Genomic DNA, 17,105 nt, shown 5'->3' with positions numbered 1-17,105 from the left:
CTAAGTAGCTAGAATTACAAGCATGAGCCACCAACACCAAGCTTTGCCCTGGCTATTTTTGAAATAAGCTTTCAACTTCCACCCAGAAATATCCTTGGACTGTGTATGCCTATTTTATGCTTCTCACTGTAGCTGGGATGACAGGTGTATACCACCACACCCAGCTTTTTGGTCAAAATGGGTGTCTTGAACTTTTCTTCATGGGCTGGTCTAGGACTTCCTCAGATCTCAACTTCTCACAAAGCTGAGATAGCAAAAGTAAGCCACTAAATCTAACCACTGATTGTGAAGAGGTCTCACGAACTTTTCTGTCCATGCTGGCCTACTACTGCAGTCCTCCCAATCTCAGCCTCTCAAATGGCTAGGCTTACAAGCAACAATTGCTGATGCCTAGTGAATACCTACTTTTTACTTTTAAAAATTAACAGAGTAAAAAAAAAATTAGCAGAGTAAAATGTATAATTGGAACAAGGGAGTTTAATCAATGAAATTTAACACATACACACACACACACACATACACACACATACACACACACACACACACACTTAGGTACAAGCACATGAGGATACAGAATTTCCTAACATGCAAAAACTTCTCCATCCTATCTAATTTTAGTCATACCTTCTTCTCACTCCCAGCAACCACTTATCTATTTTTTTCTTTTAAAGGTCTCATATATGCTGGGTGCCTGTCACTTCATGTCTATAATTTTAGCTACTTGGAAGGCAGAGATCTGAGGATCATGGTTTGAAGCCAGCCATAGCAAAAAGTCTGTCAGACTCTTATCTCCAATTAAAATACCAATAAACTGGTAGTAGAGCTGTTTCAACTAATAGAGTGGTAGCCTTGAGCAAAAAAGCTAAGAGACAGTGCCTATGGGCCAAGTTCAAATCCCAGTATGACACACACCTAAAAAAAAAAAAGGTACTATACATGGTAAGTGAAGGTGTGGCTCAGTGGTAGATTACCAGCCTTGAGCAAGAAAGCCAGGAGTTCAAGCTCCAGCAGTGGCACACACACAAAATATACTGTACATGCATAAACCTTTGAGGTCCTTCTTTGTCTCACTATAATACTTTTGAGATTCACCTAATTTGCTGCATGTATCCATAGTGCTACTTCTGGTTTTGTTAGGCATTCTTTGTTGTGAATGCACCAGTGTGTTTATCCACTGTGTATTTTGTGTTTTTCTAGTTTGGGGTGATTATGGATAGTGAGTAAAATACTTATGTGCATATCTTTTTGGGCGATTGTGGGCTTGGGGACTGTCCCTGAGCTCTTCAACTCAAGGCTAGTGCTCTACCACTTGAGCCACAGTGCCACTTCTGGTTTTCTGGTGGTTAATTGGAGAGAAGCATTTCATGGACTTTCCTGCCTGGTCTGGTTTTGAACCAAGATCCTCACAGATCTTAGCCTCCTGAGTAGCTAGGATTACAGCTTTGAGCCACCAGCACCCAACTCAAGTACATTCTTATACTTCTGTTTTCATGATCATAAATATACCTCTGGGATAAGTGCTTAGGAGTGGTATTACTAGGTCATAGGTCAAGTGTATATCTTACTTTAAAAGAAGCCACCAAACCATTTTCCAAAATAGCTGTGTCCCTAATAATATATGACAGTGACATTTGTCCCACATCCTTGTTAGCAATTGGTATTGTCATTATTACTTTTTTCAATTTTAGCCATTATAATAGGTATATAGTGTTATCTTGTATTGATTATAATTTTACATTTCCTAACATTTAATAATGTAGAACCAACATTAAAATCTCCAACTACTTTTTGATTTGCAAATTGAGGGAATTTTAAAAATTAAATGTAAATGGTCATTATGACACAAAGATATAAATAGAAAAGAGAATTGAGCGGTGATATCTAGAAGCCAGAATTGGTAGAGAGGATGTGTGTGGATAAAGGAAGGCTGGGTAATGAACCAAAATACAGTTAGGTAAGAGGAACAACTTTTAGTATTTTGTGGTACAGAAGGATAACTCCAGTTTACAGTCTATTCCATGTTTATCAGAGACTAAATGAGAGAATTTCATAGGTTCCATACACAAAGAACTGATAAGCATTGAGATTCAGATACTAATGGCCCTGATTTGATCATCATCTACTGTATACATGTACTTTAGGAATATGCACGTGAAAAATATATGTTTTTAAAAAAGCAAAGGAATGATGTAGCATCAAAAAAGGTTTACCTATATTTTTGTGATTAATTTCATTCTATCTCAGGCCAATTGAAATTTGCTAGTAAATTGACACTAGTCTACAAGCTTTTGGAAGCCCAGGACCAGCTTTTGTGGCACTGATGCAAAGATAGACTAGTCAATTCTGTGTTATGAGATGAATCTTTGTTGACTCAATGAAACTTTTTCTGGCATGATAGTGGAGGTACCTCACAGTTTTCCTTCTGGTTACCTTTAAAAGCTTTTTCCCCACAATTTCCTCCAACTACTTCACTTTTTTTTGACAGTGTCTTACTATGTAGCATAGTCTTCCTCAAACTTGCAATCTTCCTGCTTCAGCCCCTTGAGTATTGGGATTACAGGTGTAAACTCCCACACCTGGCTCCATCTCACTTACTTTACTATCCCTATGGATTTCGACTTTCAGCCTTAATCTGGAATGCCCATCAAAGCCTAATCAAACCCTAGTTCTTTAAGCTGTTAGTGTTTCAAAGAGGTATATTATGATTAGGGCTTGCAGTTGGAATATTCTAGAATTACTAGGTAATCTAGCTATGAAATTAACTAGATCTTCTGGAGATGGAACTTCAAACTTGCATTTTAACAAGTGTCCTGTATGTGGTCCTTCAGTCAAATTCCTACTCCAGTGCATTTATACTGTATAATGACTCATTCTAAAGCAATGTCACTTTTCTCTGAAGGACTTCTTATTTATCTTGGTCAGTAGTGTTTGTCATTTTCATATGTTATATTGTGATTGAAATGTTAAGTGTGATTTAGTTTTAAGACACTAAAGGATAGGGTTTTCTTCATCCCCTGTTTAACATGTAGCATTGTATAGCACACTATACTGAACACAAAGTATAAATATAGACATCTAAATTTGGAAATATTATTTCCATCATTCTGGGTAGTGGAGTTCTGAGATTCAAGGAGAACAACAATTGTTTCTAATCATTTTTCAAAGGCATAGTTACTCTGTGAACAATGATGATGTCAAGCTTTGGGAATCTTGCCTTTGATTTGAGATATTTTCTTCTCTCAGTGCTAAACTGATTTAAGCCTTTGAATATCCATTGACACTTTAAAATATCTTAAATATTTGTGATATGAAGGGGTGTCTCATTGCTTTAGTCGTGTATTGACTAGCCAAGCATAATTTGTAATTGTTCCTGAAATATAACCTGTTCATTCTACTTGCTCCCTGGTAATTTACTCATGTCACCAAATTCCATATATATCCTTCCTTCCTGTTCCAGTTTTCCTGTTATACAAGTTCCACATACATTGCAAACTCCTTATGAAATTTATCATTACCATGTCAGCTCACATAGTGTTTTCTATCTGTAGTTCTCATTTGACACCTAGCATAGATTGTCTGGAAACCTACTGGTATTTTTGTTTTATTTTTTTTCATTGTTTAATTTTCCAGAGGTGTATGTCTTGCTTTGCAGGCCAGCCAGGTTTGTTTGTTTGTTTGTTTTTGACATTTTCCAACTTCAAAAGTAACTTTTCTAGAGTGGGACACAGTGGTTCATGTCTATAAGTCTAGCTACTAAGGATGCAGCAATCAGGAGGATCACAGGTCAAGACTAGCCTGGACAAACAGGTATGAAGAAGCCCATCTCAATAACAATCTGGGCATGGTAGCACATGACTGTCATCCCAGCTACATAAGAGGTAGTAGGAACACAGCCTAAGATCAGCTCTGGGCAAAATCCTCAGGACCCTATCTGAAAAATAACTAAAACAAAAAGAACTGGAAGCTTGACTCAACTGGTAGACCACTTGCCTAGTATGTGTGAAACCCTGACTTCAAATCCCAGTTCCACTAAGAAAAAAAAAAGCCAGACATGGTGATGCATGCCTATTCATTCCAGATACATACAGGTAGGAGGATTATGGTCCAAGGCTCTGCTAGGCAGAAATTGAAGGCTGTATCTGAAATATAATTGGAAAACAAAAAGAATTTAGGGGGGGGATTCAAGTACAGCACATGCCTAGCAAGTGTAAAGTACTTAGTTCAACCCCCTAGTACTGCTTCCCTCTCTGACCCCACATTAAAAAAAACGTGTAGAAATAAATGAATGAAGGCTTAGATAGTTGGAGCTACATATTGACTTTTGTTGAGGTAACTTTTGGTGGTAAGAGTTAGCCAAGGATGTCACAATGCTTGTTTTTAAAAAGAGGGAAGCAGTATGAAAATAAATAGTAACAGACAAATCTATTTGGATTACTCACAACTTTAAATGGTGCTTTTCATTCCATGCTTGTAACTGCATTCATAATTTGCAGTGGATAATTACTAATGATAGAACGATGTGATTGAAGCCATATCTGGACTTGACCTGCATACTGATCCATGGCAGGCATGGCCAAACTGCTCATTTTTGTAATCTTTATAATCAATATTAATTGCTCTAGCTGAATCCATCATGCGATGACTACCATTGGTTGTTAAGACAATCCCCAAGAAAACAGATGGCTGGTACCATGGTCTGTTGAATCCACACGTGTGGATTTGGCCTTATATGTGAAAGAAGATGGCAATAGTGCACAACACCTCCGTCGCTCATTAGTAGAATTGTGTGCTTCAGAGGGTTCTTGGAAACTGTTAAAAAAGATTGTCCTTTCAGAAAGTCCAGAGGAACAGAAATGGCTGGGCTCTTCTTTCTCTCTAATTCATTTTATCCAGCTAGGAACCAATCCTCCCCAAGCTACCCCCATACTATCTTTTGATTGCATACTCTCTTCCACTAGTGCCTTGTTTCAAGGTTTCTTTTTTTAAATACGTTTTTTATTGTAAAAATACTGTACAGACAGGTTAGAGTTACACAAGTAATGAGTACATTTCCTATCAAGCATTGTTATTTATTCCTTTGTTTTTCTCCTACCCTCCCTTCTCTCCCACTTCCACAACTATAGTCCCCCATTCCCCTCCCCCCACCTCAATTGTAAAGTTCATTTTTCAACATAATATCTTGTACATCTTATTGTTACAATAGGTTAACCTGTTATTTCACTGATTCTCTTTTCCTCCTTATGGTTTCATCTTCCAGTACATTTTCCATGCTGTCATTTGTGCTCTTCTTCCTTAAAATAGCTTCAGTGGTGGGTGCTAATGTCTCACACCAGTAATCCTAGCTACTCAGGAGGCTGAGATCTGAGGATTGTGGTTTGAAGCCAGTCTGGGTAGGAAAGCCCATGAGACTTTTTTCTAAGCTATTGTAAAGTTAATGTATAGAAGGGTTACAGTTACATGATTCAGGTAATTAGTACATTTCCTTTTGAACAGTGTCACTCTCCCCCTTGTTCTCTCCCAGTTTTTCCCCTCACAACTTCCCTCCCACCACGTTGTATAGTTCATTTCCAACATAGTGTCTAGTGGGTTTCACTGCTGAATTGGTTCACTCTTCATTTCACATTTCTGTACTTGCCCTTCCCCACTCCAAATCAGATTACTTTATATACAAGAGAAAGGGTTCAGAAATCAAAAGCAGAGACAGAAGGAAACAAACCAAAGAGAAAGGAGAGGAGGAGGAGGAGGAGGAGGACACACAGGAGGAGGAGGAGGAGGAGGAGGAGGAGGAGGAGGAGGAGGAGGAGGACACACAGTGCCATAAAAATCCTCTTGCTTTCATTTCTTGGAGTTCATTTTGATAAGCATCACTCTATATGATCATGTGCACATAGCTATTGAGCCCTTGTGATCCTCTCCTGAAGATATCCTCCTTTGTTCTCACTGTGTGAATATTTAGAGTACTGTTTAATTAATCATGTCCAAGTGTATTATTTGTTTTTTTTTTTTTTTACTATCCATTGGATTTACTTGTGGATTTATAGGCACATTCTAATTATTACAAATGAGGGAAAACATGCAGCCTATGTTTCTTTGGGTCTGGCTTATTTTGTTTAGTATAATTTTTATCCCCAATTAATCACTAAAAATTTCAGGATCTTGGCACCAGTGTCTCATGCCTTGTAATCCTAGCTACTCAGGTGGCTAAGATCTGAGGATTGTGGTTTGAAGCCAGCCCAGGCAGGAAAGTCTCTGAGACTATGACACTCTCCAATTAACCAGAAAAAAGCTGGAAGTGGAGCTGTGGCTCAAGTTGTAGAGCACTAGCCTTGAGCACAAAAGCTAAGGGACAGCACCTACGCCCAGAGTTCAAGCCTCAGAACCAGCACAAAAAATTACTTCAGTGGCTCCTATTGCTTATGTATAAATGAAGTTTACCTTTTTAGAATGACATCCAAAGCTTTACATTCTCTGACTTCAGCCCAACTTTCCAGAGTGCTGTGTGTGTGTGTGTGTGTGTGTGTGTGTGTGTGTGTGTGTGTGTGTGTGTGTGTGTGTGTGTGTGTGTGTGTGTAATATGTGCCATTTTACAGATTGCTCTTTATGCTTAGAATCCCTATTTACCTGCTCTCCCTACCCCACTGAGTCTGAGCAAGTACTGCTTCATTTTGGAAGCTAAATTTTCATCATTGTCATCTACCAGTGCTAAAGATACACACTTCCATCTTAGCACTTGTAAAATCTTAATTGAATGATTTGTTTATATGTCTGACTTTCCCAAATACACTATGAAGTTCTTTGAAAGAATAGAAAAGTGAGTACTTATTTAGGATAAAAAAAGAAATTACAACAAATAATGAATTTTAAAATGCCCATGCTAAACATCACAATACCTGGATCAGTAATATAACAACAACATCAATTAAAAAAATATACACATGCACATAAGAATAAATTAGCATTTCAATATAGTTTCACATTATTATGTAATTTTGGTTGCCTATTTTTTAACAAACTCTTCATATGTTAATAATTTGTAGTGTATGTTGCAATAAATGCTATAATTTTGTAATATTTATTTTTTGTCTGTGTGTGCAAGTGTGTGTGTGTGTGTGTGTGTGTGTGTGTGTGTGTGTGTGTATGCTAGGGCTTGAACTCAGGGGCCTCCCCACTTTCCCTTGAGTTTGGTTTTTGTTTTTGTTTTGTTTTTGGGTCCGGTCGTGGGGCCTGAACTCTGGGCCTGGGCGCTGTCCCTCAGCTCTTCAGCTCAAGGCTAGTGCTCTACCACTTGAGCCACAGTGCCACTTCCAGCTTTTTTTCTTTTTGCTTATGTGGTGCTGAGGAATCGAACCCAGGGCCTCGAGCATGCAAGGCAAGCGCTCTACCTCTGAGCCACCTTCCCAGCCCCTCCCTTGAGTTTTATTTTATTTTTTTCTCCGTGTGGTGTGTTATCACTTGTACCATACCCCCATTTCCAACTTTTTGCTGGTTATTTAGAGATAAGAATCTCATGGATTTTTCTATCTGGGCTGATTTGAACCATGAACCTCAGATCTCAGTCTCTCAAGAAGCTAGAATTACAGGCTTGAGCCACCAAAACCTAACCTTACAGAATAATTTTTTTACAAGCTGAGAATCTGCCATATTGTGTTTTATGCTCCTTTCTTCACATAGGATCAGAACCATTCAGATATATATACATACATTCTGAGCAGATTTAAGGAAGGAATAATATTGCATCATTATATATTGTAGCATAATAAACCCAGTGGATGGTGCAGGCCTGTAATCCTAGAACTCTGCATGGGGAAGAAGGAAGATCTGGAATTCTAAACCAACCTGGGCTATACTGTGAAACACTGACTTAGAAAAATGAATTAACATGGTTCTGTGGGCTCATAGGAGAATGAGATCTGGAAGATGGAAGTTCAGAGCCAGCCCAGGTAGAAAGTCCAAGATACTCTGTCTTTAATAACCAGAAAAAATGCTGGACTGAAGGCTTGGCTCAAGTGGCAGACTGTTAGCAAAGCAAGTTTATTTGACATTGCTTTTCACACAGTGGGAGTTTGTTCTCTTATATATTATTATTTCTAAAAAATCTTTGTTGCCCCCATGATTACAGAGATTTTCTCTTTTCTTTTGCAAATCTTATACATTTTTTGAGTCTTTGACCCATTTTGAGTTACTTTTTTATGTTTTTTTGTTTTGTTTTGTTTTTTTTGTGCCAGGCCTGGGGATTGAATTTAGGCATGGGTGCTGTCCCCTGAGCTGTTTTTTTTTTTTTGGTAGGTTGTGAGGCATAAACTCAGGGCCTGGGCGCTGTTCCTGAGCTCTTTTGCTCAAGGCTAGCACTCTACCATTTTAAGACAAAACCCCACTTACAGTTTTTTCAGTGGATAATTGAAGATAAGAGTCTCACAGGGACTTTTCTGCCTGGACTGGCTTTGAATCATGATCCTCATATCTCAGCCTACTGAGTAGCTAGGATTATAGGTATGAGCCACCGGCACCCAACTCACTGAGTTTTTTTGCTCAAGGCTAGTGTTCTACCAGCCACAGCTCTACTTATGGCTTTTTTGGTGATTAATTGGAGGTAAGAATCTCATGGACTTCTCTGCCCGTGCTGGCTTTGAACCAACAATCCTTAGGACTCAGTCACCTGAATTGCTAGGATTACAGGTGTGAGCCACTGGCACCTAGCTGAGTTACTTTTTATGTGGTACAAAGCATGAGTTGAGGTTCATATTTTTTGCCTAGGTAACAATTGTTTAAGAGGCACTTATTAAGAAAATTGCCCTTTCCTGTTGAGTTACCTTGACACCTTTGTCAAGAAGCAGTTGAGATCTATTTCTGGATGTTCTCTTGGCTCTCTCAATTTATGTGTTATTTCTGTCACTAACAACATTAAGTTTGGTAGCAAGACAATATCAGGTAGTATAAATCCTCTCTTTTTTTGTTTTTTTTTCAACATTACTTTGGCTATTTCATTTCTTAATTATCTTTTTTCCCTTTTTCCAATCCTTCAGACTACTATTCAGTTCTTTTCCACATCTGCGCCACTTAGTGGCTAGTCTGGAACCTGCACAGAGGTCCAATGCTTACTTTATTTCTCCCAAGAATTTGCATGCTATTTTGCATCTGGTTCATGAATATGCAGATTTGGGGGTTTGCCCAGATATCCATAACCATCTTTATATAGGATTCTCTCCTAAATTCCTCTTCCATTTCCCAGTCCTTTCCTATTCTTTGTAACTCTTTATGATTCTCCAGCCAGAATGAGAGCATGTTATTTACCTGGCACTGTCACATACTTCCTATTTCTTTAGCTGCATCCATTGCCAAGTGGCTATTAAATCTAACAAGAAAGGCTATAATGATAGTGAGCTAATTGTCAAGAGACCTCAGTTCCTTCAATTGGAGAGAAAGTCTACTCTCTTTCATAGTGCCATCCTAGCACACCTGAAGTTCTGAGTTCAAACCATAGTACTACTAGAGAGGAGGCAGGAAACAAGAAAAGTAATACCTTTTTTCTGTAGGAAGAAAAGGATGACTAGTGTCTTTCAGAAGTCCCCAGGCCTTTGGAATTCTGATTCAATGGACCTGCAGCTCCTACCTTTTCTCACTTGAAGAGGATGCTCTGGAGGAGAGGGTGAAGATCCTCCAAATGGAGCCAGTGTGGGTAGCTGGGCCCAGGGGATCAGTGGCTGCCTCTATCTGTCTAAGGCTCAGACAAACTGTGCTTTCACTACTTGCCCACTTCCCCTTGAGGGCTTTGGTTACAGTGAATGTAACATTCTCCAACACTCAAAGGGCTCCTATTCTCTTCCCTCCTCTTCATTAGCTATGATTCCTCCCCCCATCCTCAGCTGTCTCTAACATTAAAGCTAGTAAGCCTAAAAATTTGCCAGCTGGAGGAGAGGCTAAGAGGATTGAAGCAAGATGTCAGATCTGATAGCATGGCTTCCTCTTCCTCTTTCCAATGTAGCTGCCATCCAAGCTGACCATGATGTGCAGGTTACCCTCTCTCCTTCCCACGAAATTGCAATATAGAATGCAGTCTGTGAGAAATGTGCTGTTGATGGTCTCAAGTGGTGATGGTCTCAAGACTTTAAAAAAGCAATACAAATACTTCTTTTTGTTTTACTCTAGTTTAATTTTATTCTATTATCTTTGCTTAGAAATTATTTTTAAAAACTTTTATTGTAAATGTGATCTACAGAGGGGTAATGAGTATGTTTCTTTTTGAGCAGTTTAAAACTAAGGCCCCACAGGGAAATATAAATGCTTCTGCCCTGGAATTTGAACTCAGGATCTTGCACTTGCTAGGCAGACACTATCACTGAGCCAAAATACTAATACAAAAATTGTTTTGGTGATGTGGCTTGGTGATAAAGCATTTGTTTAACATTTTTGAGGCCCTGGGTTCAATCTCCAGCATTCTTTACACTGACATGGCAAATATATAGTGAATCTAGTTCTATGGGGGGGGGGGAGGTGCTAAGTTTTTTCTTATTTGAGGCAAAGAGAATCAGCCAAGCCATTCAGAGAAAACATAGGACCAGATGACACTCTCAATGAAAAGAGTTTAATGTGCAGCACCCAGAAAAGAAGCCAAATTCGATGTCATTCTGAGTGAACACTTAGGTTGGCAAGGAAACATCCTTGAATTTTCACTCATCTTTTCAGCTACTGAAGAATGTTTCTACCAGTCTCTTGACCTAATCATTTTGCAGTTTGGAAACTGAAGCTTTCCCACACATGACAGGAGCCAGCTGAGCCACACTAGGATCAAGAGAGACAGAGCTTCATCCTAGAAGTGATGCTTAGCAAATAGAAATATGAAATATCTGTTTCTTCTACTGCCAGGAACTTCCAACAGTATAGCCATATGACTTCCTGATGACTTGGGAAACAAAATTAGTGATGAAACAGCTAGTAGTAAACAAAAAGAGGAAGAAAGTGATCATGTCTTCTGTCTGCCAGAAGAGCCTCAGTATGTGGTATTACAGGACCATTCTGCCTCTATCGCTGAGTTAGAGCCTATGTGTTGGCTTGCCTTCTCAGACCAAAACTATGATAGTGACAGGCTTAGGATTTAGTATATGGGGCAGCAGTGAACAAAAGGGAAGGATTGGCTGGTGATAGAAAAAGACTATCCAAGGGAAAAGAGATATAAATGAAAGATGTGAAATTTCCTTTTCAATTGGGCATATATTCCTGTCTTCTGGATGCATCTAGAACATGTTTTTTTTTCCAACTTCTCCTTCACACCATGATATACGTGCATGAAGGAGTGTCCTGTGGTTAGTCTTCTTGTGCCCCCAAAAGGTTTTTCAGACAGTGACTTCCAGAGGTGACAGAGGAGAAATGACTAATTATATCATGTCCTTCCATTCCCACGTTTCAGAGGAGGATGTGGCTGGTGAGTTTGTCTCATAGTCTGGGAAGCATAAGAATATTTGTCTTTCTCCTGATATGTAAGTCTATCTTTTGGACTTAAAAGTTAGGAATACTTTCCATTAGTAAGTATATCCTAACAACTCACTTGATGGACCTTATATTGAGATACAGCAGTATAAGAAATAGCCATATGAGGCCTGGGGTGTAGCTCAAGTGATAGAGGACTTGCCAAGCAAGTTTGAGGCCCTGAATTCAAATTCTAGTACTGCCAAAAAAGTAGAAATAGCCATAATAACATGGATCAGTTACTATGCTTCACCAGTTCATTGGGCATTTTCTAAACAATACCATTCACTGGCTTCAATCCTGGTTAGCTTATGTAAAGACTGTAATCTTTTATTTTTATTTTTTTATTGTGAAAATACTGTACAGAGGGGTTACAATTACATGGGCAAGATAATGAGTACATTTCTTATCAAGCATTGTAGCCTCCTCCTTTGCTTGTAATCTTTTCTTTAAAGAAATGTTCTTATATACCAAATGCAGTGGCATATAGACATAATATCCTGGCACTACCCAACTAGGAAAGAATTGAGGTTTGTTCCCTGGCTGTTAGTTACCCTATCAGTTAAACTTAAAGAATTTCTCAATTGACCCTTTGGCAGTTTTAACTTATTTCGAGGAAGCTTTAACTTCCTTATCCTTCTATAGTAAAAACTTTGCTTGTCTAGAGAGGCAAATTAGAAATGGTGCAAAGCTTATCCATCCTAACACTCCACAACATGGTAACTGTCCTGCCACTGCAAATAAAGGCAGGAATTAATTTGACTACAGGGCTTCTATTTGTCTGAAAAAATATTTTTAAGCTAGATCTTGAGTTATTTATCCTGTGCAATTAGAAAAGTGAGTGAAATTCCTTCCTAGTGCACTTACAAATCTCTTATTAGATATTTGATTTTCATAACAAAGGTAAAGAGACCCAGGACATACAGGGTGATGGTGATCCTTCCACAATTTCTAGCACTTCATCGTGTTCTTAAAGATTGGTAGGAATTTTCTTGCCGTTTTTCTTACAATTAAGAAAAGTCCCTGAGGGCTGGAAATGTGGCTTAGTGGTAGAGTGCTTGCCTAGTATGCATGAAGTCCTGGCTTTGATTCCTCAGTACCACATACACAGAAAAAGCCAGAAGTGGTGCTGTGGCTCAAGTGGTAGAGTGCTAGCCTTGAGCAACAGAAGCTCAGGAGCAGAGCCCAGGCCTTGAGTTCAAGCCCCAGGTCTTGCAAAAAAAAAAATCTTAGAAGAGATTTGGCCATCATCTCAAGGCTCCCTCCAAAGTCCTGTTGCTACAGATTCTTCTCTGGAAGCCTCAGCTGGATCCTTGGCTTGAACCCTCCCCCATACGTTCACCCTCCCCCAATCAATTCTTTCTATAGTTTTTTTCTAAATTTTTCTTCATTTCATAGTTATACTACCTGAGAATATTTGTGGGGGAGGACATAATTGTTTCTTCTTATATTCAACATTAATTTAATTAATTCAGAGCCAGTACTGAGACTTTAATACAGTGCTTGTTTGCTTCCCCTTAGCTTTTTTGTTCAAGGTTGGGGCTACACTATTGGAATCACAGTTCGACTTCTGGCTTTCTGCTGGTTATTTAGAAAGAAGAGTACCTTGAATGTTACTGCTCTGGCTGGCTTCAAACCTTAATCCTTAGATCTCAGTCTCTTGAGTTGCTAAAATTACAGCCATGAGCCACTGGTGCCCAGCTAGCATATTTTTTTCAGTTAAAGAATAAAAACAAACCTTTATATTATACCACTGGTAGTTTCTCCTAGGGTCTACAGTCAGTCCTTCAAGTAATGTATCTTCAGCAGATTAAGACAAAGCATAAAGTGTCCTCTCCCTTGTGACCAGAGCATGACTGTGCCTGTAGAGTCGAAGCATGTAAGGGCTGATCAGTTGCTCTTCACTCTTGGGTGGTTTCCAGAGATCTTAACTCCAAAGTGTTCTGCAAGTGTGGGTAGAGCATACCAGCAGCAAGGGTGCATTCATGAACTGGTTTACTTAATATATTGCAGCTATTGGAGGGGCTCTCAAGTGGTTGGGGTGGTTTACAGTTTTATTTTATTTTGGAATGCAAAGGCTGCAAGAGATAGAAGGGATCCTGTTGTCTCCAGTAGAAGTACATGACTATTTTCAGTGAATATAGAACATCCTCTTCCCATGTAGAAGGGGCATCTGTTGCTTCTTAAGAAATTTTCAACTTGATTTAGTGAAAATATATCCTGATAGTGTGTTATCAGTGTTGATAACCGTTTTTAATGTCAGAAATACACAAAAGTAGTATTATGTCAAATTGGTAACTAAAGACAATAAATTAAACTTTATTGTAAAAATGTAATTGGTTTTGAGTGCCAGTGAAAATTACAGTTAGAAGCCAGTCCTGGCAGGAAGGTCTAATATTCTTATTTCCAAATAACCACCAAAAAGCCACAAATGAGGCATTGCCCAAGTGGTAGAGCACCACCCATGAGTGAAAAGCCAAGAAAGAATACCTTGTCCCTGAGTTCAAGCCCTAGTTCCAGCGTGCACACACACACACACACACACACACACGTATATGAATTGGGCTCCCCTCCAAATGAGCAAGCATGGCCTGCATTTCCTAAAATAAGTAGGTCCATGGCACTAGAAAGGAATTTGATGTTTATTATGATGTACTTCTCTTAATCCCACAGTGCTCCTGTGTTCCTTGTTCATATCTCAATCCATTTTCTGTTCCCAGTGAGTTTCCCTGACAATATTGTCTCCAATGTTAGAATCATGTTAGTTTCTCCAGTGTCAGGTATTAATTTCTCATATCAGAACTGTACAGTGCCACATGGTTAAGTTCCTTGGCCAAACCACTACCACCTCAAAGTAGACAGATGAGTTTCAGAACCCTTTGGGGAGTGAGGATAATTTGGCATCCTGTCTGGCCTAACCATGAGTCTCTGGAGGTAGGATATCACTGGCATCCTTGCCTTTTTTATCTCTTTAAGATGTTAGTAAAGTCTTGTTTCAATGTTAATGGCCAGTGACCTCCAGGTTTTTCCCATAATGGTTGATAGGAATCAAATTGGGATTCCTTTGCTTTTGTTTCCTTGTATGTTTTTATTTTCTTTTGTAGTGAGAGTTGACTTTTCTTCTGAATAAGAAAAATTATAAGGAACTCATAATAAGGAAAAGTAAGGAAATCATAGAGGGTTTGTAGAGTTTGCAACAGTGTTTTAGACACAAATAAGCAACCTAAAATGTCTTTGATCAAATAAGCCATCTTAAATTTTTTTCCTAATTTCTATTGCAAGTAACCCAATACAAAACAATAAGGTTTTGTATTATATTCCAATACAGAGGGTGTGAATTATTAATCATTGACACAGTTCTTCAATAAGGAAACACTTCAGAAAGTGTTTGTAGATCAGTTTACAGAGGGAAGAATGAAACTGGTTTCTATATATTTCTCGTTTGGTTACTAATCATGATGTTATAAAGACTCCTCAGTTCTTTTTTTTTCTTGATTTGAGTTTTAATTACTTTGGTTCTTTAAAATTTATACAGATTATAAGGAATTGGTTTAATTTCTTCCTTAAATGTTTGGTAGAACTCACTGGAGAGCAATCTGACCATGCTGCTTTCATTTTGAAACATTATTGATCATTGATTCAGTTTCTTTTTTTCTTTTTTTATTATTAATAAGTTTTTATAATTGTGAAAATACCATACAGAGGGGTTACAATTACATGGGCAAGGTAATGAGTACATTTTTTGTCAAGCATTGTTGCCTCCTCCTTTGTTTCCCCTTCCCATTCCTGCCCTCCCATCTCCCCCCCTCCCTCCGCCAAAGTTGTAAAGTTGTTTTTTGACATAACGTCTTGTACATCTCATTGTTGCAATGGGTCCACCTGTATCCCTATTTAAACAATTTGTTTTTTCCCTTCCCCTCCACAAAGTATACCAACATCAAATACAGTGAAAGCAGGGGTTATATCGTGGGGGAGGGACATAGCAAGCAACAAAGAAATCATCTTATAAAAATGTTAGAAACAATAGCAAGAAAGAGAAACCATTTAAGTCCTTATCTTGGGGTTCATTTCGCCTAACATCAACTTATCTGACCTTTTCTGCTTGTCTCAGACATATACTACTTAGTGCAAATAAGGGAAACCATGGGACCTGTTTCTTTGGGCCTGGCTTGCTTCACTTAATATAATTTTTCCAAGTCTTTCCATTTCCTGACAAATGGGGCAATGTCATTCTTTCTGATGGAGGCATAGAATTCCATTGTGTATATATACCACATTTTCTTGATCCATTCATCTAGTGAGGAGCATCTGGGTTGGTTCCATATCTTAGCTATGGTAAATAATGCTGCAATAAACATAGTTGTGCTGGTAGCTTTAGTATGAAGACCTCTCAGTTCTGAGAACAGAATTTCTTTTGTTGTCTTTCTCCCTTTCTCCCCTCACTCACCCTTTCAGGACCACCACCACCACCATCAAGGTCTCAGATCAGAAGATTATGCATGACAGTACAGTGCAGTCATCCCAGTAACACCCACCAGAGGACAGCTGTCTTGAATTTCCCCAATCCCTTATTTCCAAACATGTGAGACACGTACAGTGTTCCTCATTGTGAGCTAGAGACACAACACCAGGCCAGCCCTTGTGACAAAAGCCTTTCTCATGAGGCTTATCAGTATGAGCAATGTTGAGCCATTGCCTTTGGTGGGTAAATATACTTCCAGATGAGTGTGTATGATTGCATGTGTGCATGTGTTTGTGTATGTGTGTGCACATGTGTGGCCATTTCACTTCCGTACAAACTCAGCCCAGCCTGCTGGGAACCACATGTTCCTAAGTATTCTCAGAAGTAAACAAGTGACAAGTGATCTCCTCAAGTTTGTGTTGCAGCAAGTTGGCCATGCGAATGAGTCCCATTTATCAATAGTAGAGAAGAGTAACAGCATAAATAATAGGGATGAAACAAAAATATTTAAATTTATCCAATGGAAAATAATGTTGATTCAGCAATTCCCAGTGGATCTATTACTTGCCCTGATTTATCATATTATTTTTTTCTTTTTCTTTCATCTTTACCCATTGTACTTTCAACAAGATGTTGGAATGTTGATTGTAATTTTTTTAAGCTAGATAATGTATAAATCAGCTGTGGAAACTGGTTTTAATTGATGTGAGGATGTGTTAAGTACTTTTTCTTGTTGTTTTCTTTACTCCTTTTAAGAAATGTAATATTATTTCACATACCCTAGCACTGGTCAGAAAGCTGTGAAATTAAATTTATAGTATTGTGAAACATGAATTACAATTTCAAGTGTATTTGAAATGCATCCTTCAGAAGAGAGCTTTGTACAAGTTTAGGATAAATTTCTTTGAAGAAAATGGAAAACAATTTCTGATGCGGTCTCAGAATAGCCCATTTTCTAGGGTGACATGTAAAACCAAACATAATTTTTAAGCAGAACTCCTCTAATTGATGTTTGCACCCGTTTTGTAAAATAAAATTTCTTAAGGAGTAGGACAGATTGCCTTGAGTTCGAGCAGAGTGATTCCAGAGAAAAATCAGGAAATTTGTCTCCAGTTTAGTAATATTTGGAATTCTAATCTCAATCTTCATAGTAGTATTTACTTCTGGAAATATTCAAATA

Source organism: Dipodomys spectabilis, unplaced genomic scaffold (genome assembly GCF_019054845.1).
Source record: "Dipodomys spectabilis isolate Male_0828 unplaced genomic scaffold, ASM1905484v1 ptg000176l, whole genome shotgun sequence".
NCBI classification, from domain to species: Eukaryota; Metazoa; Chordata; class Mammalia; order Rodentia; family Heteromyidae; genus Dipodomys; species Dipodomys spectabilis.
This window is presented reverse-complemented; position numbering follows the sequence as displayed.